The sequence below is a fragment of the Cryptomeria japonica genome, unplaced genomic scaffold, assembly GCF_030272615.1.
Source record: "Cryptomeria japonica unplaced genomic scaffold, Sugi_1.0 HiC_scaffold_26, whole genome shotgun sequence".
NCBI lineage: Eukaryota > Viridiplantae > Streptophyta > Pinopsida > Cupressales > Cupressaceae > Cryptomeria > Cryptomeria japonica.
In genome coordinates, this window is record NW_026728848.1 from 952,501 (window position 1) to 979,000 (window position 26,500).

Sequence of the window (26,500 nt, forward strand, 5' to 3'; positions counted from 1 at the left end):
GTGGGACAGCGCTGAATAGGCGGGAGAAGCCTGCGCGTATAAACGGAGATATATATCCAATTGCAACGAAGGAACGTGCCAAAGATCGAGAACAATGGCAGAAATGCTAGTAACGTGCACTTCGGGACCAACGCATCACCGGAAGACAACCGCCAAACATCGAAAGAGTCGCGATGCTCCGCAACCTACGTGCAAAGCGGTCGCACACCGGGTAAGGGAGTGAGAGCCCCAAACATAGCTGGGCGAGGCGCTCACTCCGCTCTTTAATATCTCGTTAATACCGCCAAGGAAATGGCACAAGCACACACACACAAGCATCCTCGGAAGAGGACAGTTCGAGTGACAGGTCAAATCCAAGAGTTCCGAAGACTACCTCCAGGAACAATCGGGAACAAGACCGATTACAAGTCGTCGAGTCTGTTACTGGGCGAACACGAGATGCGCACAGGAAATCGATCAGCCCTCACAATGGCCCAAGGCCAGAGATCGGACTGCTACGATTTACCCCAACAATCATCGTGCCACTCTTCGCAGAGAGGTGATAGACGCCAACGAGCCCGCGCATAGAAATCGAGGTGTAAAAAGGGCGTTGAAGGCAGGAAGCCTGGACGAAAGAGGCTACGAGGTCACCTCGAAGCGGTCTAAGAATCGGGCGCACTTGGGGCGACTACCAGTGCCAACCCCTTATCCCGCGGTGCGTCCGACACACAGAAATTTCCAAGGCGGCCAAGGAGCCTCCCCGCATAGCAATCGGGGTGTGAGGTTACGGATGCAGCATTGATAGCAATCGAGGTGTGAGGCGAAGGATGCAGAAGTGAGAGCCGAGGGATGTAGCAGAGATAGCAATCGGGGTGTGTGATGCAGAAGAGATAGCAATCGAGGTGTGCGGTGGGAAGGGCCCAGCAGCCAGAATGCATGAAGCGACGGATGAAGCAGTGATGACAACCGGGCTGTGAGGAGAGGAGGGATGCAGCCAAGAAAGCAATCAGGGCTCGAGGCAAGGGATGCATCAAGGATAGCAATCATGTTGTGAGGCGAGATTCCAAAGGCTAAACGTGAGAGGCTGCAGGGTCGACTCAGAGAGGTCTATGCATGTGAGAGGCTGAAAGCAAGGTCGACTCGGAGCGGTCTATGCATCGGGCGCGCTTGGGGCGACTACCAGTGCCAACCCCTTATCCCGCGACGCGTCCGACAAAGAGAACGTTCCAAGGCGGCAGAGGAGGTTACCAGCCGAAGGATGCAGTAGCAATAACAGGTATAGTTCCGCGGCGGCCGAGAAGACTCACTGCATAGGAATCGGGATGCGAGGCGAGGGATGCGGCGGGAAGGCCCCGACGGCTAAACGGAAGAGGCTGCAGGGCCGCCTCGGAATGGTCCAAGCATCGGATGCGATTGGGACGACTACCAGTGCCAACCCCTTATCCCGCGATGCGTCCGATACACAGATAGTTCCAAGGCGGCCGAGGAGCCTCACCGCATATCAATCGGGGTGCGAGGCGAGGGATGGGGCGGGAAGGCCCCAACGGCTAGACGGAAGAGGCTTCAGGGCCACCTCGGAATGGTCCAAGCATCGGACGCGCTTGGGGCGACTGCCAGTGCCAACCCCTTATCCCGCGATGCGTCCGATACACAGATGGTTCCAAGGCGGCCGAGGAGCCTCACCGCATAGCAATCGGGGGTGCGAGGCGAGGGATGGGGCGGGAAGGCCCCAACGGCTAGACGGAAGAGGCTTCAGGGCCGCCTAGGAATGGTCCAAGCATCGGACACGCTTGGGGCGACTACCAGTGACAGCCCCCTATCCCGCGATGCGTCCGATACGAAGATGGTTCCAAGGCGGCCGAGGAGCCTCACCGCATAGCAATCGGGGTGCGAGGTGGGGGATGCGGCGAGATGGCCCCAACGGCTAGACGGAAGAGGCCACAGGGCCGCGTCGGAATAGTCCAAGCATCGGACGCGCTTGGGGCGACTACCAGTGACAACCCCTTATCCCGCGATGCGTCCGATACGAAGATAGTTCCAAGGCGGCCGAGGAGCCTCACCGCATAGCAATCGGGGTGCGAGGTGGGGGATGCGGCGAGATGGCCCCAACGGCTAGACGGAAGAGGCTGCAGGGCCGCCTCGGAATAGTCCAAGCATCGGACGCGCTTGGGGCCACTACCAGTGACAACCCCTTATCCCGCGATGCGTCCGATACGAAGATAGTTCCAAGGCGGCCGAAGAGCCTCACCGCATAGCAATCGGGGTGCGAGGTGGGGGATGCGGCGAGATGGCCCCAATGGCTAGACGGAAGAGGCCACAGGGCCGCCTCGGAATAGTCCAAGCATCGGACGCGCTTGGGGCGACTACCAGTGACAACCCCTTATCCCGCGATGCGTCCGATACGAAGATAGTTCCCAGGCGGCCGAGGAGCCTCACCGCATAGCAATCGGGGTGCGAGGCGAGGGATGCGGCGAGATGGCCCCAAAGGCTAGACGGAAGAGGCTGCAGGGCTGCCTCGGAATAGTCCAAGCATCGGACGCGCTTGGGGCGACTACCACTGCCAACCCCTTATCCCGCGATGCGTCCGATACACAGATAGTTCCGAGGCGGCCGAGGAGGTGGGGGATGCAGCGAGATGGCCCCAACGGCTAGACGGAAGAGGCTGCAGGGCCGCCTCGGAATAGTCCAAGCATCGGACGCGCTTGGGGCGACTACCAGTGACAACCCCTTATCCCGCGATGCGTCCGATACACAGATAGTTCCGAGGCGGCCAAGGAGCCTCACCGCATAGCAATCGTGGTGCGAGGTGGGGGATGCGGCGAGATGGCCCCAACGGCTAGACGGAAGAGGCTGCAGGGCCGCCTCGGAATGGTCCAAGCATCGGATGCGCTTGGGGCGACTACCACTGCCAACCCCTTATCCCGCGATGCGTCCGATACACAGATAGTTCCAAGGCGGCCGAGGAGCCTCACAGCATAGCAATCAGGGTGCGAGGCGAGGGATGCGGCGAGAAAGCCCCAACGGCTAGAGGGAAGAGGCTTCAGGTCCGCCTCGGAATGGTCCAAGCATCGGACGCGCTTGGGGCGACTACCAGTGACAACCCCTTATCCCGCAACGCGTCCGATACACAGATAGTTCCAAGGCGGCCGAGGAGCCTCACCGCATAGCAATCGGGGTGCGAGGCGAGGGATGCGGCGAGAAGGACCCAACGGCTACACGGAAGAGGCTTCGGGGCCGCCTCGGAATGGTCCAAGCATCGGACGCGCTTGGGGCGACTACCAGTGACAACCCCTTATCCCGCGACGCGTCCGATACACAGATAGTTCCAAGGCGGCCGAGGAGCCTCACCGCATAGCAATCGGGGTGCGAGGCGAGGGATGCGGCGAGAAGGACCCAACGGCTAGACGGAAGAGGCTTCGGGTCCGCCTCGGAATGGTCCAAGCATCGGACGCGCTTGGGGCGACTACCAGTGACAACCCCTTATCCCGCGACGCGTCCGATACACAGATAGTTCCAAGGCGGCCGAGGAGCCTCACCGCATAGCAATCGGGGTGCGAGGCGAGGGATACGGCGAGAAGGACCCAACGGCTAGACGGAAGAGGCTTCGGGTCCGCCTCGGAATGGTCCAAGCATCGGACGCGCTTGGGGCGACTACCAGTGACAACCCCTTATCCCGCGACGCGTCCGATACACAGATAGTTCCAAGGCGGCCGAGGAGCCTCACCGCATAGCAATCGGGGTGCGAGGCGAGGGATGCGGCGAGAAGGACCCAACGGCTAGACGGAAGAGGCTTCGGGTCCGCCTCGGAATGGTCCAAGCATCGGACGCGCTTGGGGCGACTACCAGTGACAACCCCTTATCCCGCGACGCGTCCGATACACAGATAGTTCCGAGGCGGCCGAGGAGCCTCACCGCATAGCAATCGGGGTGCGAGGCGAAGGATGCGGCGAGAAGGACCCAACGGCTAGACGGAAGAGGCTTCGGGTCCGCCTCGGAATGGTCCAAGCATCGGACGCGCTTGGGGCGACTACCAGTGACAACCCCTTATCCCGCGACGCGTCCGATACACAGATAGTTCCAAGGCGGCCGAGGAGCCTCACCGCATAGCAATCGGGGTGCGAGGCGAGGGATGCGGCGAGAAGGACCCAACGGCTAGACGGAAGAGGCTTCAGGGCCGCCTCGGAATGGTCCAAGCATCGAACGCGCTTGGGGCGACTACCAGTGACAACCCCTTATCCCGCGACGCGTCCGATACACAGATAGTTCCGAGGCGGCCGAGGAGCCTCACCGCATAGCAATCGGGGTGCGAGGCGAGGGATGCGGCGAGAAGGACCCAACGGCTAGACGGAAGAGGCTTCAGGGCCGCCTCGGAATGGTCCAAGCATCGGACGCGCTTGGGGCGACTACCAGTGACAACCCCTTATCCCGCGACGCGTCCGATACACAGATAGTTCCGAGGCGGCCGAGGAGCCTCACCGCATAGCAATCGGGGTGCGAGGCGAGGGATGCGGCGAGAAGGACCCAACGGCTAGACGGAAGAGGCTTCAGGGCCGCCTCGGAATGGTCCAAGCATCGGACGCGCTTGGGGCGACTACCAATGACAACCCCTTATCCCGCGACGCGTCCGATACACAGATAGTTCCGAGGCGGCCGAGGAGCCTCACCGCATAGCAATCGGGGTGCGAGGCGAGGGATGCGGCGAGAAGGACCCAACGGCTAGACGGAAGAGGCTTCAGGGCCGCCTCGGAATGGTCCAAGCATCGGACGCGCTTGGGGCGACTACCAGTGACAACCCCTTATCCCGCGACGCGTCCGATACACAGATAGTTCCGAGGCGGCCGAGGAGCCTCACCGCATAGCAATCGGGGTGCGAGGCGAGGGATGCGGCGAGAAGGACCCAACGGCTAGACGGAAGAGGCTTCAGGGCCGCCTCGGAATGGTCCAAGCATCGGACGCGCTTGGGGCGACTACCGTTGCCAACCCCTTATCCCGCGATGCGTCTGATACACAGATAGTTCCGAGGCGGCCGAGGAGCCTCACCGCATAGCAATCGGGTTGCGAGGCAGATTATTGGGAAGGGAACCCCCTGGGATGCGGCTCAAGCAGTGCCCAAAGGGACTGGAATGCGGAATCACATCGAGAGACCCAAATGCTATACGAGGGCTCAAATCGAATTATCGATTTGGCCACGACATGGACGCATCGGAACGACTACCTTTGCCGAACCACTCGCAATTGCATCCATACCGAAACCAATAGACATTTCCGTTAGAGCCCTCGCATAGCATTCGGGAATCTCGCATGCCCCTCTAAATCGACCAATGCTGGCGCTCAATGAAAATCCGAGCGCTACCACCGTTCGAGCGCCAGCATTGGTCGAGTTAGAGGGGCACGGGGGAGAATGCTCCAGTCAACACCTCCCCTATATAAGTTATTTGTCCGATTCTCGCACAACCGTAGTCTGCCTCGTCGAATCAAACAACGGTCCCAGATTCCGACTTCCGTTCCGTAGAGACCCAAAAGCTAGATGGAGGCTCGCAAGAAAGAGAGTCGGCGCATAGCAATCGGGTTTCTCGAACGTTTAGGGACCGAGCTCACTTGCGGATAGGGCAAAATCCGCCAAGCAACCCAAAAGCTAGACGGGGGCTCGAATCGAATCGCCTAGGCGGCCACAACAACGACGTGTTGGATCGACTACCAGTGCCAAACCATTCAGCAAGACTAGTCTGTGTCGAGGCCGGATAGAGATTCTCAGAGAGCGCCCGCATAGCATTTAGGAGACCTGCCGCGTCCCTCACACTCGACAAATGGTGGTGCACGTTTATAAATCCGAGCGATCCCAACCCTTTCAAGCACCAACATCGGTCGAGATAGAGGGGCACGGAGGGGGCTGCGTGAGACAACACAGTCCCCTATATAAGTTATTTGTCCGATTCTCACACATCCGAAGAATGGTCATCAAATCGGACAACAGCCCAAACTTCCGACTTCCGTCCCAGAAAGCCCAAGAGCTATCTAAAACGTTCATGGCCGGAACTCGATCGCGGCTATACCAGTCCGCCAAGCAACCCAAAAGCTAGACTGGAGCTCTAGTCGAATCACCTCTGTGGCCATTGCAAGGACGTGTTGGAGCGACTACCATTGCCGAACCATTCCGCAGGTCGAGTCCATACCAAGGCCGCATAGAGATTCACGATGAGCTCCTGCATAGCAATCAGGAGACTTGCCGTGTCCATCACAATCGATAAATCCTGGTGCAAGATTTTTGCATCCGAGCGCTCCAACCAGTCGAGCACCAGCATCAATCGACATAAACGGGCACGGGGGGAGGATGCTCGAGAACACTACCTCCCCTATATAAGTTATTTGTCCGATTCTCAAGCAGCCGAAGTCTGGTCATCGAATCGGGTCAAAGACCACAACTTCCGACTTTACCCACAATGCAAGTCATCGAATCGAACATCGGCCCCCGAGTCGGACTCCATGCGTATGTCAGGTCATCGGACCCAAATTCCGCCTTCCTGCGCATGGCGGGCCATCAATATCAACTCGGTCATCGGACCCAAACTCCGCCTTTTTGCGTATGGCACGCCTTCAAATCGGTCATCGGACCCAAATTCCGCCTTCCTGTGCATGGCGGGCCATCAACATCAACTCGGTCATCGGACCCAAATTCCGCCTTTCTGCGCATGGCACGCCATCAACTCGGTCATCGGACCCAAATTCCGCCTTCCTGCGCATGGCAGGTCATCGGACACAAATTCAGACCTCGCCAATATGCCTACGTATCGAATCGGTCATCGGACCCAACTTCCGACTTCATCCATACTGTAGGGTCTTTGAGGTTGGCGCGGTGCGCTCAACCCAGGGAGTCGACCCATCGAAGCATACACCTCCCCTATATAAGCTATTTGTCCGATTCCCACACCTGTGTAGTTTGCACCTCTGACCAGGACATCGACCCCAACTTCCGAACTCGACTGCAACGACGGCACCAGCGCCTTGGTGCGCACCTTGCGACGCACAGTCCCAACATTCGCCTTCCTGCACATGGCAGGTCATCGGACCCAAATTCCGACCTCGCGAGTATGCCTACATATCGAATCGGTCATCGGACCCAACTTCCGACTTCATCCATACCGTAGGGTCTTTGAGGTTGGCGCGGTGCGCTCAACCCGGGGAGTCGACCCAACGAAGCATACACCTCCCCTATATAAGCTATTTGTCCGATTCCCACACCTGTGTAGTTTGCACCTCCGATCAAGACATCGACCCCAACTTCCGAACTCGCCTCCAACGACCGAACCAGCGCCTTGGTGCGCACCTTGCAACGCACAGTGCCAACATTCGCCTTCCTGCACGTGGCAGGTCATCGGACCCAAATTCCGACCTCGCGAGTATGCCTACATATCGAATCGGTCATCGGACCCAACTTCCGACTTCATCCATACCGTAGGGTCTTTGAGGTTGGCGCGGTGCGCTCAACCCGGGGAGTCGACCCAACGAAGCATACACCTCCCCTATATAAGCTATTTGTCCGATTCCCACACCTGTGTAGCTTGCACCTCCGATCAGGACATCGACCCCAACTTCCGAACTCGACTAAAAAGACCGCACCAGCGCCTTGGTGTGCACCTTGCAACGCACAGTGTCAACATTCGCCTTCCTGCACATGGCAGGTCATCGGACCCAAATTCCGACCTCATGAGCATACCTACTAATCGAATCGGTCATCGGACCCAACTTCCGACTTCATCCATACCGTAGGGTCTTTGAGGTTGGCGCGGTGCGCTCAACCTGGGGAGTCGACCCATCGAAGCATACACCTCCCCTATATAAGCTATTTGTCCGATTCCGACACCTGTGTAGTTTGCACCTCCGCTCAGGACATCGACCCCAACTTCCGAACTCGCCTGCAACGACCGAACCAGCGCCTTGGTGCGCACCAAAAGTGCGCACTTTTGGAGGGCACTTTTGTGCGCTCCAAAGGTGCGCACTTTTGGAGGGCACTTTTCTGCGCTCCAAAGGTGCGCACTTTTGGAGGGCACTTTTTGGAGGGCACTTTTCTGCGCTCCAAAGGTGCGCACTTTTGGAGGGCACTTTTTGGAGGGCACTTTTCTGCGCTCCAAAGGTGCGCACTTTTGGAGGGCACTTTTTGGAGGGCACTTTTCTGCGCTCCAAAGGTGCGCACTTTTGGAGGGCACTTTTTGGAGGGCACTTTTCTGCGCTCCAAAGGTGCGCACTTTTGGAGGGCACTTTTTGGAGGGCACTTTTCTGCGCTCCAAAGGTGCGCACTTTTGGAGGGCACTTTTTGGAGGGCACTTTTCTGCGCTCCAAAGGTGCGCACTTTTGGAGGGCACTTTTTGGAGGGCACTTTTCTGCGCTCCAAAGGTGCGCACTTTTGGAGGGCACTTTTTGGAGGGCACTTTTCTGCGCTCCAAAGGTGCGCACTTTTGGAGGGCACTTTTTGGAGGGCACTTTTCTGCGCTCCAAAGGTGCGCACTTTTGGAGGGCACTTTTGTGCACTCCAAAGGTGCGCACTTTTGGAGGGCACTTTTCCTGTGCTCCAAAGGTGCACACCTAGGTGAGCACCTTCGACCACACCTTGTAGCACACCAAACTCTGACTTTCGACTTCATCCGCAATGCAGGGTCTTTGAGGTTGGCGCAATGCGCACAACCAGGGGAGTCGACCCATCAAACCCAACACCTCCCCTATATAAGCTATTTGTCTGATTCTCATACATGCGTAGCCTGCAGGAGCAATTAGGACATCGACCCCAACTTTCGGCTTCTAAACGAAAACAAGGTCTTTGAGGTTGGTGTAATGCGAACAACTAGGGGAGTCAACCCATCAAACCCAACACCTCCCCTATATAAGCTATTTGTCTGATTCTCATACATGTGTAGTCTACAGGAGCAATTAGGACATCGACCCCAACTTTTGACTTCTTAACGAAAACAAGGTCTTTGAGGTTGACGTAATGCGCACAACCAGGGGAGTCGACCCATCAAACCCAACACCTCCCCTATATAAGCTATTTGTCCGATTCTCATACATGTGTAGCCTGCAGGAGCCATTAGGACATTGACCCCAACTTTTGACTTCTTAACGAAAACAAGGTCTTTGAGGTTGGCGTAATGCGCACAACCAAGGGAGTTGACCCATCAAACCCAACACCTCCCCTATATAAGCTATTTGTCTGATTCTCATACATGTGTAGCCTGCAACAACGATTAGGACATCCACCCCAACTTCTGAATTCGTCTGCGTTGACCGCACCAAAGGTGCACGCCTTGGTGCTCACCAAAATCCGACTTCCGACTTCTTCTGCTATGCGGGGTCTTTGAGGTTGGCGCAGTGCGCACAACCAGGGGAGTCAACCCACCGAATGCAACACCTCCCCTATATAAGCTATTTGTCTGATTCTCATACATGCGTAGACTGCAGCAATGATTAGGACATCCACCCCAACTTTTGACTTCTTAAACAAGACAGGGTCTTTGAAGTTGGTGCAGTGCACACAACCAGGGGAGTCGACCCATCAAACGCAACACCTCCCCTATATAAAGCTATTTGTCCGATTCTCATACGTGTAGTCTGCAGCAGCGATTAGGACATCGACCCCAACTTCCGAATTCGTTTGCATTGACCGCACCAAAGGTGCACGCCTTGGTGTGCACCCTGGAGTGCACTTTGGTGCTCACCTCGGTGCACACTTTGGTGTGCACCAAAGGTGCGCACCTTGGAGCGCACCAAAGGTGTACACTTTGGAGCGCACCACATAGGGTCTTTGAGAGGTTGGCGCAGTGCGCACACCAAGGTGGGTGTTGAGGTGCGTGCCGAGGTGGGTGGGTGCTAGGGTGCGCTCCATGGTGGGTGCCAGGGTGGGTGCGTGCTAGGGTGGATTCCAAAGAGGGTCATAGGGTGGGTGCCAAGGTGGGTTGGTGATATAGTGGGTTCAAAGGTGGGTACTAGGGTGGGTTCCAAGGTGGGTCACAAGTTGGGTGCCAGGATGCGTGGGTGTTAGGTTGGGTGCCAAGGTGGGCTCCTGCGTGGGTGGGTGCTAGGGTGGGTTTCAAGGTGGACGCGAGGGCGGGTGCCAAGGTGGGTAACAAGTTGGGTGTTAGGATGGGTGAGTGCTAGAGTGGGTGCCAAGGTGGGTGGGTGCTAAGGTGGATGCCAAGGTGGTTCACAGGGTGGGTGGGTTCTAGGGTGAGTTCCAAGGTGGGTCACAGGTTCAGTGCTAGGGTGGGTGTCAAGGCGGGTGTCGAGGTGCCTGGGTGCTAGGGTGTGGATGCCAATGTGGGTCATAGGGTGGGTACTAGGGTGGGCTGCAATGTGGGTGCCAAGGTGGGTAACATGCTCGGTGGGTTCTAAATTGGGTGCCAGGGTGGGTGTGCACCCACCTTGCCCGAGGTGGGTGCCAAGGTGCCAGTGTGGGTGGGTGCTAAGGTGGATGCCAAGGTGGGTGAGAAGGTGGGTGATAGGTTGAGTGGTAGGATGGGTGGGTGCCAAGATGGGTCACAGGGTGGGTGCAAGGGTGGGTAGGTGCTAGGGTTGGTGTCAGGGTGGGTGGGTGCTAGGTTGGGTTCCAAGGTGGGTGCGAGGGTGAGTGTCAAGGTGGGTCACAGGTTAGGTGCTAGGATGGGTGAGTGCTAGGGTGCAAAGGTGCCAGGGTGGGTGCTAGGATGGGTCGATGCTAGGGTGAGTGGCAAGGTGGGTCCACAAGTGTCAAGGTGGGTGCCGAGGTGGGTGCCAAGTCGGCGACTGCTATGGTGGATGCCAAGGTGGGTCACGGGGTGGGTGCCAAGTTGCTAGGTTGGGTTCCAAGGTGGGTGCCAACGTGGGTGCTAGGGTGCGTGGGTTAAAGGGTGTGTCACAACGTGGGTGCCAGGATGGGTGCGCACCCACACTGGCCAAGACGGGTGCGGGTGCAAGGTTGGGTTCCAAGCCCGGTCACAGGCTGGGTGCTAGGATGGGTGGGTGCCAAGGTGGGCACCAGGGTGGGTGCACCCACCCTGGCCAAGGTGGGTCACGGGGTGGGTCCTAGGGTGGGTAACGGGGTGGGTACTAAGGTGCGTGCCAAGGTGGGTCATAGGGTGGGTGCCAAGGTGGGCACCAGGGTGGGTGTGCACCAACCCTAGCCAGGGTAGGTCACGGGGTGGTTGTCGGGGTGGGCGTCAAGGAGCCAAGGTGGGTGGCAAGTAGCCAAGTTGCGTGCCAAGGTGGGTGTCGGGGTGGGTGCCAAGGATCCAAGGTGGGTGCCAAGGAACCAAGGTGGGTGTCTGGGTGGGTGCCGAGGTGGGAGCCAGGGTGGGTCCCAAGGTGAGTGCAAAGGTGGGTGCCAGGGTCAAGGTGAGTGCCAATGTGGGTTCCAAGGTGCCAGGGTCAGGGTGAGTGCCAATGTGGGTTCAAAGGTGCTAAGTTGGGTGCGAGGTTGGGTGCGAGGGTGGGTGGGTGCCAAGGTGTGCTAGGTGGAAGCCCGGGTGGGTCGGCATCCCATGGGTGTCGAGTTGGGTGCCTGATGGGTGCTTCTTGTCAAGTTTTAGTCGTCGGGACTCATTTCGAGCCTTAGAGGTCGTTTCTTGTCCGGTTGCCCTGTCTTCGACCTGGGAACCCAATTTTGGTCCTCGGGTCCCATTTTTTTTTGTCTCGCATCCCACTTTTGGCCTGTGGCCTTTTCGGGGTCGATTCTCGTTTTGGGCATCAGAGCATGTTTCTTCTCCTAAAACCCAATATTTGTTTATTAAGTCTCGGAACACATTTTTGTTCTCGTGGACCCATCATGGGTCTTGGAACGCATTTGTGGTCCTTGGGTCCCATTTTGCATCCCGAAACTTGTGTTTTGGTGCTTGATCCCTATTTTGGGTGCCCACCTTGCACCAAGTGCGCACCCGGGGCAAACCGAGCGCCTTGGTGCACCGGGGCAAGATCGAGCGTGCACCCGAGGCGCCCCGAACATGCACCAAGGTGCACTCGGCCCACATGTGAGCGCAGGTCGTTGCGCCCGAGGTGGTGTGTGGGCACCGCGTTGCAGACGGGACACTGCACGCACACGACGCCCCCTCCAGGTGCACGCACGTAGGCCGGGCCGGGTGCACACCCGACGCCCTAGCAAGGTGCGCGCACCCGGGCAGGGCTCACACTTGGCGAACGGGGCGCACTTCGCGAGGGAGGGTGTGCACCTCGACGGGGGTGGGTGGCCGGGGTGGATTCGCACGTGGGTCGCGGTTTGCTAAGTACACACTGCGACAAGCTCATAACGGGTGCGATCATACCAGCGTTAGTGCACCGGATCCCATCAGAACTCCGCAGTTAAGCGCGCTTGGGCCGGAGTAGTACTGGGATGGGTGACCTCCCGGGAAGTCCCGGTGTTGCACCCTTTTTTAGTTTTTCGCCGGGCGTCGCAATGCTATTTGAATAAACCTTTTGCCCGTTTGCGTTCTCGTCGGGGCCGGGCCGGGCCGGGGTGCGCTGCCCGCACTACCGCGCGCGCGGGGGCGACACCGAGCGCGCACCCGAGGCGCCCCGAGCACACAGGCCACGGTGCAACCCGGGCGTTGTGCGCGCACCCCGGTGCGCCCGAGGTGCTGCGCGCGCACCCAGGTGAAATCGGTGTGCACCTCGGCCAGTGCGCGCTCGGTCGAGTCGCGCACGTTGGCCAAGGTGCACGGTGATGTTTCTTACTCTAAGGTTCCGCACCAGACGCCCGGGACAGGTGAGCGAAGCTGGGCGGGGCCGGGTGCGCGGCCGGGGCAGGTGCACGCAGCTGGAGAGAGCTTTGGAGCACACTTCGGAGCGCACCAATGATGCGCTCCATTCAAAAGTTTCCTGAAAAGGCAAAAAAAGTTGAGATTATAGAATTTCCCACTTGAGAGATTGTAAAAAAAAAAAATTTAAAATGAAGGAAACGCGGGTGCCAAGGTGTGCGCAGCCCAGCCAAGGTGTGCGCACCAAGGCGCCCACCCTGGCGAAGGTGCACGCAAGGTGCGCACCCGAGGCAAACCGGACAATTAACCCAACTTTCGACTTCGCGCGCACCTTGGAGCGCACTTCGGAGCGCTCCTTGGTGCGCACCAATCTTGGGCACCTCGGAGTGCACCATGGCGCCCACCAAGGTGCGCACCCGGGGCAAACCGAGCTCCGACTTCGTGCGCACCTTGGAGCGCACGAAAGGTGCGCACCATGGCGCCCACCAAGGTGCGCAGCCCAGCCAAGGCGTGCGCATCAAGGTGCGCACCCTGGCGAAGGTGCGCACCCGGGGCAAACCGAGCTCCGACTTCGTGCGCACCTTGGAGCGCACAAAAGGTGCGCAACCCAGCCAAGGTGTGCGCACCCCGGTCAAACCGAGCTCCGAATCGTGCGCACCAGAGGTGCACGCCATCGTGCGCACCTTGGAGCACACTTCGGAGCCCTCCTTGGTGCGCGCCGATGTTGCGCACCTCGGAGCGCACCCGGGGAAAACAATGCAATTAACCCGACTTTCGACTTCGTGGGCACCTCGGAGCGCTCTCGGGTTCGCACCTCGGAGCACACCGAGGTGCGCACCTTTGATGCGCTGCCTTCACCAATTTCCAGAAAAGGCAAGAAAACATTGAGAAGGTGTGCGCACCGAGGTGCCCACCCTGGCGAAGGTGCACGCGAGGTGCGCACCCGGGGCAAACCGGGCTCCGACTTCGTGCACGCCGCACCTTGGAGCACACTTCGGAGCGCTCCTTGGTGCGCACCAGGGCGCGCAACCCAGCCGAGGTGCCCACCCCGGCGAAGGTGCACGCGAGGTGCGCACCCGGGGCAAACCGGGCTCCGACTTCGTGCACGCCATGGTGCCCACCGCGGCGAAGGTGCACGCGAGGTGCGCACCCGGGGCAAACCGGGCTCCGACTTCGTGCACGCCGCACCTTGGAGCACACTTCGGAGCGCTCCTTGGTGCGCACCATGGTGCCCACCAGGGCGCGCAACCCCGCCGAAGGTGCACGCGAGGTGCGCACCCGGGGCAAACCGGGCTCCGACTTCGTGCACGCCGCACCTTGGAGCACACTTCGGAGCGCTCCTTGGTGCGCACCATGGTGCCCACCAGGGCGCGCAACCCCGCCGAAGGTGCACGCGAGGTGCGCACCCGGGGCAAACCGGGCTCCGACTTCGTGCACGCCATGGTGCGCACCGCGGCGAAGGTGCGCACCCGGGGCAAACCGGGCTCCGACTTCGTGCACGCCGCACCTTGGAGCACACTTCGGAGCGCTCCTTGGTGCGCACCAGGGCGCGCAACCCAGCCGAGGTGCCCACCCCGGCGAAGGTGCACGCGAGGTGCGTACCCGGGGCAAACCGGGCTCCGACTTCGTGCACGCCGCACCTTGGAGCACACTTCGGAGCGCTCCTTGGTGCGCACCATGGTGCCCACCAGGCCGCGCAACCCAGCCAAGGTGTGCGCACCAAGGTGCACGCGAGGTGCGCACCCGGGGCAAACCGGGGTCCGACTTCGTGCACGCCGCACCTTGGAGCACACATCGGGGCGCTCCCGGGTTCGCACCGGCGTTGCGCACCGTGGTGGGCACCTCGGAGCACACCAAGGTGGGCAGCGAGGTGCGCACCTTTGATGCGATGCCTTCACTAATTTCCATAAAAGGCAAAAAAAAAACGAGATTTTAAAATTTCCGTTTTGAAAGATAGTGAGAAAAAGGGAATGCTGGTGCCATCTTGAGCCCGCCCTGGTGCGCAGCCCAGCCAAGGTGTGCGCACCAAGGTGCCCACCCTGGCGAAGGTGCGCGCCCGGGCAATTAACCCAACTTCCAACTTCGCGCGCGCCAGGGTGGGAGCGCACCCAACAACCGGGCCTGGGAAGAGCCAATGCGAGAAACCCCACCAAACGCTCTGACAAAAAAAGAGGGGGCGCTCCAGTAACCCCGCTTCGGAGCGCACCCTGGGCAAACCCAGCCAAGGTGCCCACCCCGGCCAAGGTGCAGGCGAGGTGCGCACCCGGGGCAAACCGGGCTCCGACAACGTGCACGCCGCACCTTGGAGCACACTTCGTAGCGCTCCCGGGTGCGCACCTCAGAGCACACCAAGGTGGGCAGCGAGGTGCGCACCTTTGATGCGCTGCCTTCACTAATTTCCAGAAAAGGCAAAAAAAAAAGGAGATTTTAAAATTTCCGTTTTGAAAGATAGTGAAAAAAACGGAACGCGCGTGCCATCTTGAGCCCGCCCTGGTGCGCAGCCCAGGTAAGGTGCCCACCCTGGCAAAGGTGCGCACCCGGGCAATTAACCCTACTTCCGACTTCGTGCGCGCCAGGGTGGCAACCGGGCCTCGGAAGAGCCAATGCGAGAAACCCCACCAAACGCTCCGACAAAAAAAGAGGCGGCGCTCCAATAACCCCGCTTCGGAGCGCAGCCGGGGCAAACCCAGCCAAGGTGCCCACCCCGACGAAGGTGCACGCGAGGTGCGCACCCGGGGCAAACCGGGCTCCGACAACGTGCACGCAGCACCTTGGAGCACACTTCGAAGCACTCCCGGGTGCCCACCGGCGTTGCGCACCGTGGTGGGCAGCGAGGTGCGCACCTTTGATGCGCTGCCTTCACTAATTTCCAGAAAAAGGCAAAAAAAAATGAGATTTTAAAATTTCCGTTTTGAAAGATAGTGAAAAAAAAGGAACGCGGGTGCCATCTTGAGCCCGCCCTGGTGCGCAGCCCAGGCAAGGCATGCGCACCAAGGTGCCCACCCGAGGTGCACACCCGGGGCAAACCGGGCTCCGACTTCGTGCAGGCCGCACCTTGGAGCACACTTCGGAGCGCTCCTTGGTGCGCACCATGGTGCCCACCAGGGCGCGCAACCCAGCCAAGGTCTGCACACCAAGGTGCCCACCCCGGCGAAGGTGCACGCGAGGTGCGCACCCGGGGCAAACCGGGCTCCGACTTCGTGCACGCCATGGTGCCCACCGCGGCGAAGGTGCACGCGAGGTGCGCACCCGGGGCAAACCGGGCTCCGACTTCGTGCACGCCGCACCTTGGAGCACACTTCGGAGCGCTCCTTGGTGCGCACCATGGTGCCCACCAGGGCGCGCAACCCAGCCAAGGTGTGCGCACCAAGGTGCACGCGAGGTGCGCACCCGGGGCAAACCGGGGTCCGACTTCGTGCACGCCGCACCTTGGAGCACACATCGGAGCGCTCCCAGGTTCGCACCAGCGTTGCGCACCTTTGATGCGCTGCCTTCACTAATTTCCAGAAAAGGCAAAAAAAAACGATATTTTAAAATTTCCGTTCTGAAAGATAGTGAAAAAAACGGAACGCGGGTGCCATCTTGAGCCCTTCCTGGTGCGCAGCCCAGGCAAGTTGTGCGCACCAAGGTGCCCACCCTGGCGGAGGTGCGCGCCCGGGGCAAACCGGGCTCCGACTTCGTGCACTGCATGGTGCCCACCAAGGCGCGCAACCCAGCCAAGGTGCCCACCGCAGCGAAGGTGCACGCGAGGTGCACACCCGGGGCAAACCGGGCTCCGACTTCGTGCACGCCGCACCTTGGAGCACACTTCAGAGCGCTCCTTGGTGCGCACCAGGGCGCGCAACCCAGCCGAGGTGCCCACCCCGGCGAAGGTGCACGCGAGGTGCGCACCCGGGGCAAACCGGGCTCCGACTTCGTGCACGCCATGGTGCCCACCGCGGCGAAGGTGCGCACCCGGGGCAAACCGGGCTCCGACTTCGTGCACGCCGCACCTTGGAGCACACTTCGGAGCGCTCCTTGGTGCGCACCATGGTGCCCACCAGGCCGCGCAACCCAGCCAAGGTGTGCGCACCAAGGTGCACGCGAGGTGCGCACCCGGGGCAAACCGGGGTCCGACTTCGTGCACGCCGCACCTTGGAGCACACATCGGGGCGCTCCCGGGTTCGCACCGGCGTTGCGCACCGTGGTGGGCACCTCGGAGCACACCAAGGTGGGCAGCGAGGTGCGCACCTTTGATGCGATGCCTTCACTAATTTCCATAAAAGGCAAAAAAAAAACGAGATTTTAAAATTTCCGTTTTGAAAGATAGTGAGAAAAAGGGAATGCTGGTGCCATCTTGAGCCCGCCCTGGTGCGCAGCCCAGCCAAGGTTTGCGCACCAAGGTGCCCACCCTGGCGAAGGTGCGCGCCCGGGCAATTAACCCAACTTCCAACTTCGCGCGCGCCAGGGTGGGAGCGCACCCAACAACCGGGCCTGGGAAGAGCCAATGCGAGAAACCCCACCAAACTCTCTGACAAAAAAAGAGGGGGCGCTCCAGTAACCCCGCTTCGGAGCGCACCCTGGGCAAACCCAGCCAAGGTGCCCACCCCGGCCAAGGTGCAGGCGAGGTGCGCACCCGGGGCAAACCGGGCTCCGACAACGTGCACGCCGCACCTTGGAGCACACTTCGTAGCGCTCCCGGGTGCGCACCTCAGAGCACACCAAGGTGGGCAGCGAGGTGCGCACCTTTGATGCGCTGCCTTCACTAATTTCCAGAAAAGGCAAAAAAAAAAGGAGATTTTAAAATTTCCGTTTTGAAAGATAGTGAAAAAAACGGAACGCGCGTGCCATCTTGAGCCCGCCCTGGTGCGCAGCCCAGGTAAGGTGCCACCCTGGCAAAGGTGCGCACCCGGGCAATTAACCCTACTTCCGACTTCGTGCGCGCCAGGGTGGCAACCGGGCCTCGGAAGAGCCAATGCGAGAAACCCCACCAAACGCTCCGACAAAAAAAGAGGCGGCGCTCCAATAACCCCGCTTCGGAGCGCAGCCGGGGCAAACCAAGCCAAGGTGCCCACCCCGACGAAGGTGCACGCGAGGTGCGCACCCGGGGCAAACCGGGCTCCGACAACGTGCACGCAGCACCTTGGAGCACACTTCGAAGCACTCCCGGGTGCCCACCGGCGTTGCGCACCGTGGTGGGCAGCGAGGTGCGCACCTTTGATGCGCTGCCTTCACTAATTTCCAGAAAAAGGCAAAAAAAAATGAGATTTTAAAATTTCCGTTTTGAAAGATAGTGAAAAAAAAGGAACGCGGGTGCCATCTTGAGCCCGCCCTGGTGCGCAGCCCAGGCAAGGCATGCGCACCAAGGTGCCCACCCGAGGTGCACACCCGGGGCAAACCGGGCTCCGACTTCGTGCAGGCCGCACCTTGGAGCACACTTCGGAGCGCTCCTTGGTGCGCACCATGGTGCCCACCAGGGCGCACCCGGGGCAAACCGGGCTCCGACTTCGTGCACGCCGCACCTTGGAGCACACATCGGAGCGCTCCCAGGTTCGCACCAGCGTTGCGCACCTTTGATGCGCTGCCTTCACTAATTTCCAGAAAAGGCAAAAAAAAACGATATTTTAAAATTTCCGTTCTGAAAGATAGTGAAAAAAACGGAACGCGGGTGCCATCTTGAGCCCTTCCTGATGCGCAGCCCAGGCAAGTTGTGCGCACCAAGGTGCCCACCCTGGCGGAGGTGCGCGCCCGGGGCAAACCGGGCTCCGACTTCGTGCACTGCATGGTGCCCACCAAGGCGCGCAACCCAGCCAAGGTGCCCACCGCAGCGAAGGTGCACGCGAGGTGCGCACCCGAGGTGCACACCCGGGGCAAACCGGGCTCCGACTTCGTGCACGCCGCACCTTGGAGCACACTTCAGAGCGCTCCTTGGTACGCACCAGGGCGCGCAACCCAGCCAAGGTGCTCACCCCGGCGAAGGTGCACGCGAGGTGCGCACCCGGGGCAAACCGGGCTCGGACTTCGTGCACGCCGCACCTTGGAGCACACATCGGAGCGCTCCCGGGTTCGCACCAGCATTGCGCACCTTTGATGCGCTGCCTTCACTAATTTCCAGAAAAGGCAAAAAAAAGAAAAAAATGAGATTTTAAAATTTCCGTTTTGAAAGATAGTGAAAAAAACGGAACGCGGGTGCCATCTTGAGCCCGCCCTGGTGTGCAGCCCAGGCAAGTTGTGCGCACCAAGGCACCCACCCTGGCCAAGGTGGGTCACGGGGTGGGTCCTAGGGTGGGTAACGGGGTGGGTACTAAGGTGCGTGCCAAGGTGGGTCATAGGGTGGGTGCCAAGGTGGGCACCAGGGTGGGTGTGCACCAACCCTAGCCAGGGTAGGTCACGGGGTGGTTGTCGGGGTGGGCGTCAAGGAGCCAAGGTGGGTGGCAAGTAGCCAAGTTGCGTGCCAAGGTGGGTGTCGGGGTGGGTGCCAAGGATCCAAGGTGGGTGCCAAGGAACCAAGGTGGGTGTCTGGGTGGGTGCCGAGGTGGGAGCCAGGGTGGGTCCCAAGGTGAGTGCAAAGGTGGGTGCCAGGGTCAAGGTGAGTGCCAATGTGGGTTCCAAGGTGCCAGGGTCAGGGTGAGTGCCAATGTGGGTTCAAAGGTGCTAAGTTGGGTGCGAGGTTGGGTGCGAGGGTGGGTGGGTGCCAAGGTGTGCTAGGTGGAAGCCCGGGTGGGTCGGCATCCCATGGGTGTCGAGTTGGGTGCCTGATGGGTGCTTCTTGTCAAGTTTTAGTCGTCGGGACTCATTTCGAGCCTTAGAGGTCGTTTCTTGTCCGGTTGCCCTGTCTTCGACCTGGGAACCCAATTTTGGTCCTCGGGTCCCATTTTTTTTTGTCTCGCATCCCACTTTTGGCCTGTGGCCTTTTCGGGGTCGATTCTCGTTTTGGGCATCAGAGCATGTTTCTTCTCCTAAAACCCAATATTTGTTTATTAAGTCTCGGAACACATTTTTGTTCTCGTGGACCCATCATGGGTCTTGGAACGCATTTGTGGTCCTTGGGTCCCATTTTGCATCCCGAAACTTGTGTTTTGGTGCTTGATCCCTATTTTGGGTGCCCACCTTGCACCAAGTGCGCACCCGGGGCAAACCGAGCGCCTTGGTGCACCGGGGCAAGATCGAGCGTGCACCCGAGGCGCCCCGAACATGCACCAAGGTGCACTCGGCCCACATGTGAGCGCAGGTCGTTGCGCCCGAGGTGGTGTGTGGGCACCGCGTTGCAGACGGGACACTGCACGCACACGACGCCCCCTCCAGGTGCACGCACGTAGGCCGGGCCGGGTGCACACCCGACGCCCTAGCAAGGTGCGCGCACCCGGGCAGGGCTCACACTTGGCGAACGGGGCGCACTTCGCGAGGGAGGGTGTGCACCTCGACGGGGGTGGGTGGCCGGGGTGGATTCGCACGTGGGTCGCGGTTTGCTAAGTACACACTGCGACAAGCTCATAACGGGTGCGATCATACCAGCGTTAGTGCACCGGATCCCATCAGAACTCCGCAGTTAAGCGCGCTTGGGCCGGAGTAGTACTGGGATGGGTGACCTCCCGGGAAGTCCCGGTGTTGCACCCTTTTTTAGTTTTTCGCCGGGCGTCGCAATGCTATTTGAATAAACCTTTTGCCCGTTTGCGTTCTCGTCGGGGCCGGGCCGGGCCGGGGTGCGCTGCCCGCACTACCGCGCGCGCGGGGGCGACACCGAGCGCGCACCCGAGGCGCCCCGAGCACACAGGCCACGGTGCAACCCGGGCGTTGTGCGCGCACCCCGGTGCGCCCGAGGTGCTGCGCGCGCACCCAGGTGAAATCGGTGTGCACCTCGGCCAGTGCGCGCTCGGTCGAGTCGCGCACGTTGGCCAAGGTGCACGGTGATGTTTCTTACTCTAAGGTTCCGCACCAGACGCCCGGGACAGGTGAGCGAAGCTGGGCGGGGCCGGGTGCGCGGCCGGGGCAGGTGCACGCAGCTGGAGAGAGCTTTGGAGCACACTTCGGAGCGCACCAATGATGCGCTCCATTCAAAAGTTTCCTGAAAAGGCAAAAAAAGTTGAGATTATAGAATTTCCCACTTGAGAGATTGTAAAAAAAAAAAATTTAAAATGAAGGAAACGCGGGTGCCAAGGTGTGCGCAGCCCAGCCAAGGTGTGCGCACCAAGGCGCCCACCCTGGCGAAGGTGCACGCAAGGTGCGCACCCGAGGCAAACCGGACAATTAACCCAACTTTCGACTTCGCGCGCACCTTGGAGCGCACTTCGGAGCGCTCCTTGGTGCGCACCAATCTTGGGCACCTCGGAGTGCACCATGGCGCCCACCAAGGTGCGCACCCGGGGCAAACCGAGCTCCGACTTCGTGCGCACCTTGGAGCGCACGAAAGGTGCGCACCATGGCGCCCACCAAGGTGCGCAGCCCAGCCAAGGCGTGCGCATCAAGGTGCGCACCCTGGCGAAGGTGCGCACCCGGGGCAAACCGAGCTCCGACTTCGTGCGCACCTTGGAGCGCACAAAAGGTGCGCAACCCAGCCAAGGTGTGCGCACCCCGGTCAAACCGAGCTCCGAATCGTGCGCACCAGAGGTGCACGCCATCGTGCGCACCTTGGAGCACACTTCGGAGCCCTCCTTGGTGCGCGCCGATGTTGCGCACCTCGGAGCGCACCCGGGGAAAACAATGCAATTAACCCGACTTTCGACTTCGTGGGCACCTCGGAGCGCTCTCGGGTTCGCACCTCGGAGCACACCGAGGTGCGCACCTTTGATGCGCTGCCTTCACCAATTTCCAGAAAAGGCAAGAAAACATTGAGAAGGTGTGCGCACCGAGGTGCCCACCCTGGCGAAGGTGCACGCGAGGTGCGCACCCGGGGCAAACCGGGCTCCGACTTCGTGCACGCCGCACCTTGGAGCACACTTCGGAGCGCTCCTTGGTGCGCACCAGGGCGCGCAACCCAGCCGAGGTGCCCACCCCGGCGAAGGTGCACGCGAGGTGCGCACCCGGGGCAAACCGGGCTCCGACTTCGTGCACGCCATGGTGCCCACCGCGGCGAAGGTGCACGCGAGGTGCGCACCCGGGGCAAACCGGGCTCCGACTTCGTGCACGCCGCACCTTGGAGCACACTTCAGAGCGCTCCTTGGTGCGCACCATGGTGCCCACCAGGGCGCGCAACCCCGCCGAAGGTGCACGCGAGGTGCGCACCCGGGGCAAACCGGGCTCCGACTTCGTGCACGCCGCACCTTGGAGCACACTTCGGAGCGCTCCTTGGTGCGCACCATGGTGCCCACCAGGGCGCGCAACCCCGCCGAAGGTGCACGCGAGGTGCGCACCCGGGGCAAACCGGGCTCCGACTTCGTGCACGCCATGGTGCGCACCGCGGCGAAGGTGCGCACCCGGGGCAAACCGGGCTCCGACTTCGTGCACGCCGCACCTTGGAGCACACTTCGGAGCGCTCCTTGGTGCGCACCAGGGCGCGCAACCCAGCCGAGGTGCCCACCCCGGCGAAGGTGCACGCGAGGTGCGTACCCGGGGCAAACCGGGCTCCGACTTCGTGCACGCCGCACCTTGGAGCACACTTCGGAGCGCTCCTTGGTGCGCACCATGGTGCCCACCAGGCCGCGCAACCCAGCCAAGGTGTGCGCACCAAGGTGCACGCGAGGTGCGCACCCGGGGCAAACCGGGGTCCGACTTCGTGCACGCCGCACCTTGGAGCACACATCGGGGCGCTCCCGGGTTCGCACCGGCGTTGCGCACCGTGGTGGGCACCTCGGAGCACACCAAGGTGGGCAGCGAGGTGCGCACCTTTGATGCGATGCCTTCACTAATTTCCATAAAAGGCAAAAAAAAAACGAGATTTTAAAATTTCCGTTTTGAAAGATAGTGAGAAAAAGGGAATGCTGGTGCCATCTTGAGCCCGCCCTGGTGCGCAGCCCAGCCAAGGTGTGCGCACCAAGGTGCCCACCCTGGCGAAGGTGCGCGCCCGGGCAATTAACCCAACTTCCAACTTCGCGCGCGCCAGGGTGGGAGCGCACCCAACAACCGGGCCTGGGAAGAGCCAATGCGAGAAACCCCACCAAACGCTCTGACAAAAAAAGAGGGGGCGCTCCAGTAACCCCGCTTCGGAGCGCACCCTGGGCAAACCCAGCCAAGGTGCCCACCCCGGCCAAGGTGCAGGCGAGGTGCGCACCCGGGGCAAACCGGGCTCCGACAACGTGCACGCCGCACCTTGGAGCACACTTCGTAGCGCTCCCGGGTGCGCACCTCAGAGCACACCAAGGTGGGCAGCGAGGTGCGCACCTTTGATGCGCTGCCTTCACTAATTTCCAGAAAAGGCAAAAAAAAAAGGAGATTTTAAAATTTCCGTTTTGAAAGATAGTGAAAAAAACGGAACGCGCGTGCCATCTTGAGCCCGCCCTGGTGCGCAGCCCAGGTAAGGTGCCCACCCTGGCAAAGGTGCGCACCCGGGCAATTAACCCTACTTCCGACTTCGTGCGCGCCAGGGTGGCAACCGGGCCTCGGAAGAGCCAATGCGAGAAACCCCACCAAACGCTCCGACAAAAAAAGAGGCGGCGCTCCAATAACCCCGCTTCGGAGCGCAGCCGGGGCAAACCCAGCCAAGGTGCCCACCCCGACGAAGGTGCACGCGAGGTGCGCACCCGGGGCAAACCGGGCTCCGACAACGTGCACGCAGCACCTTGGAGCACACTTCGAAGCACTCCCGGGTGCCCACCGGCGTTGCGCACCGTGGTGGGCAGCGAGGTGCGCACCTTTGATGCGCTGCCTTCACTAATTTCCAGAAAAAGGCAAAAAAAAATGAGATTTTAAAATTTCCGTTTTGAAAGATAGTGAAAAAAAAGGAACGCGGGTGCCATCTTGAGCCCGCCCTGGTGCGCAGCCCAGGCAAGGCATGCGCACCAAGGTGCCCACCCGAGGTGCACACCCGGGGCAAACCGGGCTCCGACTTCGTGCAGGCCGCACCTTGGAGCACACTTCGGAGCGCTCCTTGGTGCGCACCATGGTGCCCACCAGGGCGCGCAACCCAGCCAAGGTCTGCACACCAAGGTGCCCACCCCGGCGAAGGTGCACGCGAGGTGCGCACCCGGGGCAAACCGGGCTCCGACTTCGTGCACGCCATGGTGCCCACCGCGGCGAAGGTGCACGCGAGGTGCGCACCCGGGGCAAACCGGGCTCCGACTTCGTGCACGCCGCACCTTGGAGCACACTTCGGAGCGCTCCTTGGTGCGCACCATGGTGCCCACCAGGGCGCGCAACCCAGCCAAGGTGTGCGCACCAAGGTGCACGCGAGGTGCGCACCCGGGGCAAACCGGGGTCCGACTTCGTGCACGCCGCACCTTGGAGCACACATCGGAGCGCTCCCAGGTTCGCACCAGCGTTGCGCACCTTTGATGCGCTGCCTTCACTAATTTCCAGAAAAGGCAAAAAAAAACGATATTTTAAAATTTCCGTTCTGAAAGATAGTGAAAAAAACGGAACGCGGGTGCCATCTTGAGCCCTTCCTGGTGCGCAGCCCAGGCAAGTTGTGCGCACCAAGGTGCCCACCCTGGCGGAGGTGCGCGCCCGGGGCAAACCGGGCTCCGACTTCGTGCACTGCATGGTGCCCACCAAGGCGCGCAACCCAGCCAAGGTGCCCACCGCAGCGAAGGTGCACGCGAGGTGCACACCCGGGGCAAACCGGGCTCCGACTTCGTGCACGCCGCACCTTGGAGCACACTTCAGAGCGCTCCTTGGTGCGCACCAGGGCGCGCAACCCAGCCGAGGTGCCCACCCCGGCGAAGGTGCACGCGAGGTGCGCACCCGGGGCAAACCGGGCTCCGACTTCGTGCACGCCATGGTGCCCACCGCGGCGAAGGTGCGCACCCGGGGCAAACCGGGCTCCTACTTCGTGCACGCCGCACCTTGGAGCACACTTCGGAGCGCTCCTTGGTGCGCACCATGGTGCCCACCAGGCCGCGCAACCCAGCCAAGGTGTGCGCACCAAGGTGCACGCGAGGTGCGCACCCGGGGCAAACCGGGGTCCGACTTCGTGCACGCCGCACCTTGGAGCACACATCGGGGCGCTCCCGGGTTCGCACCGGCGTTGCGCACCGTGGTGGGCACCTCGGAGCACACCAAGGTGGGCAGCGAGGTGCGCACCTTTGATGCGATGCCTTCACTAATTTCCATAAAAGGCAAAAAAAAAACGAGATTTTAAAATTTCCGTTTTGAAAGATAGTGAGAAAAAGGGAATGCTGGTGCCATCTTGAGCCCGCCCTGGTGCGCAGCCCAGCCAAGGTTTGCGCACCAAGGTGCCCACCCTGGCGAAGGTGCGCGCCCGGGCAATTAACCCAACTTCCAACTTCGCGCGCGCCAGGGTGGGAGCGCACCCAACAACCGGGCCTGGGAAGAGCCAATGCGAGAAACCCCACCAAACTCTCTGACAAAAAAAGAGGGGGCGCTCCAGTAACCCCGCTTCGGAGCGCACCCTGGGCAAACCCAGCCAAGGTGCCCACCCCGGCCAAGGTGCAGGCGAGGTGCGCACCCGGGGCAAACCGGGCTCCGACAACGTGCACGCCGCACCTTGGAGCACACTTCGTAGCGCTCCCGGGTGCGCACCTCAGAGCACACCAAGGTGGGCAGCGAGGTGCGCACCTTTGATGCGCTGCCTTCACTAATTTCCAGAAAAGGCAAAAAAAAAAGGAGATTTTAAAATTTCCGTTTTGAAAGATAGTGAAAAAAACGGAACGCGCGTGCCATCTTGAGCCCGCCCTGGTGCGCAGCCCAGGTAAGGTGCCACCCTGGCAAAGGTGCGCACCCGGGCAATTAACCCTACTTCCGACTTCGTGCGCGCCAGGGTGGCAACCGGGCCTCGGAAGAGCCAATGCGAGAAACCCCACCAAACGCTCCGACAAAAAAAGAGGCGGCGCTCCAATAACCCCGCTTCGGAGCGCAGCCGGGGCAAACCAAGCCAAGGTGCCCACCCCGACGAAGGTGCACGCGAGGTGCGCACCCGGGGCAAACCGGGCTCCGACAACGTGCACGCAGCACCTTGGAGCACACTTCGAAGCACTCCCGGGTGCCCACCGGCGTTGCGCACCGTGGTGGGCAGCGAGGTGCGCACCTTTGATGCGCTGCCTTCACTAATTTCCAGAAAAAGGCAAAAAAAAATGAGATTTTAAAATTTCCGTTTTGAAAGATAGTGAAAAAAAAGGAACGCGGGTGCCATCTTGAGCCCGCCCTGGTGCGCAGCCCAGGCAAGGCATGCGCACCAAGGTGCCCACCCGAGGTGCACACCCGGGGCAAACCGGGCTCCGACTTCGTGCAGGCCGCACCTTGGAGCACACTTCGGAGCGCTCCTTGGTGCGCACCATGGTGCCCACCAGGGCGCACCCGGGGCAAACCGGGCTCCGACTTCGTGCACGCCGCACCTTGGAGCACACATCGGAGCGCTCCCAGGTTCGCACCAGCGTTGCGCACCTTTGATGCGCTGCCTTCACTAATTTCCAGAAAAGGCAAAAAAAAACGATATTTTAAAATTTCCGTTCTGAAAGATAGTGAAAAAAACGGAACGCGGGTGCCATCTTGAGCCCTTCCTGGTGCGCAGCCCAGGCAAGTTGTGCGCACCAAGGTGCCCACCCTGGCGGAGGTGCGCGCCCGGGGCAAACCGGGCTCCGACTTCGTGCACTGCATGGTGCCCACCAAGGCGCGCAACCCAGCCAAGGTGCCCACCGCAGCGAAGGTGCACGCGAGGTGCGCACCCGAGGTGCACACCCGGGGCAAACCGGGCTCCGACTTCGTGCACGCCGCACCTT

At 60.8% G+C, this 26,500-nt stretch overlaps 2 non-coding genes across 2 annotated transcripts; both read left to right on the forward strand.

Annotated features, from left to right (window-relative positions):
* Positions 1–12,246: 12,246 nt before the first annotated feature.
* On the forward strand, positions 12,247–12,365 carry LOC131861566 (5S ribosomal RNA). Its single transcript, XR_009360638.1, has one exon. It is a non-coding gene; the product is annotated as a 5S ribosomal RNA (ribosomal RNA).
* A 7,804-nt stretch (positions 12,366–20,169) lies between these two features.
* LOC131861567 (5S ribosomal RNA) lies at positions 20,170–20,288 on the forward strand. The gene has a single exon (XR_009360639.1). It is a non-coding gene; the product is annotated as a 5S ribosomal RNA (ribosomal RNA).
* Positions 20,289–26,500: the final 6,212 nt, after the last annotated feature.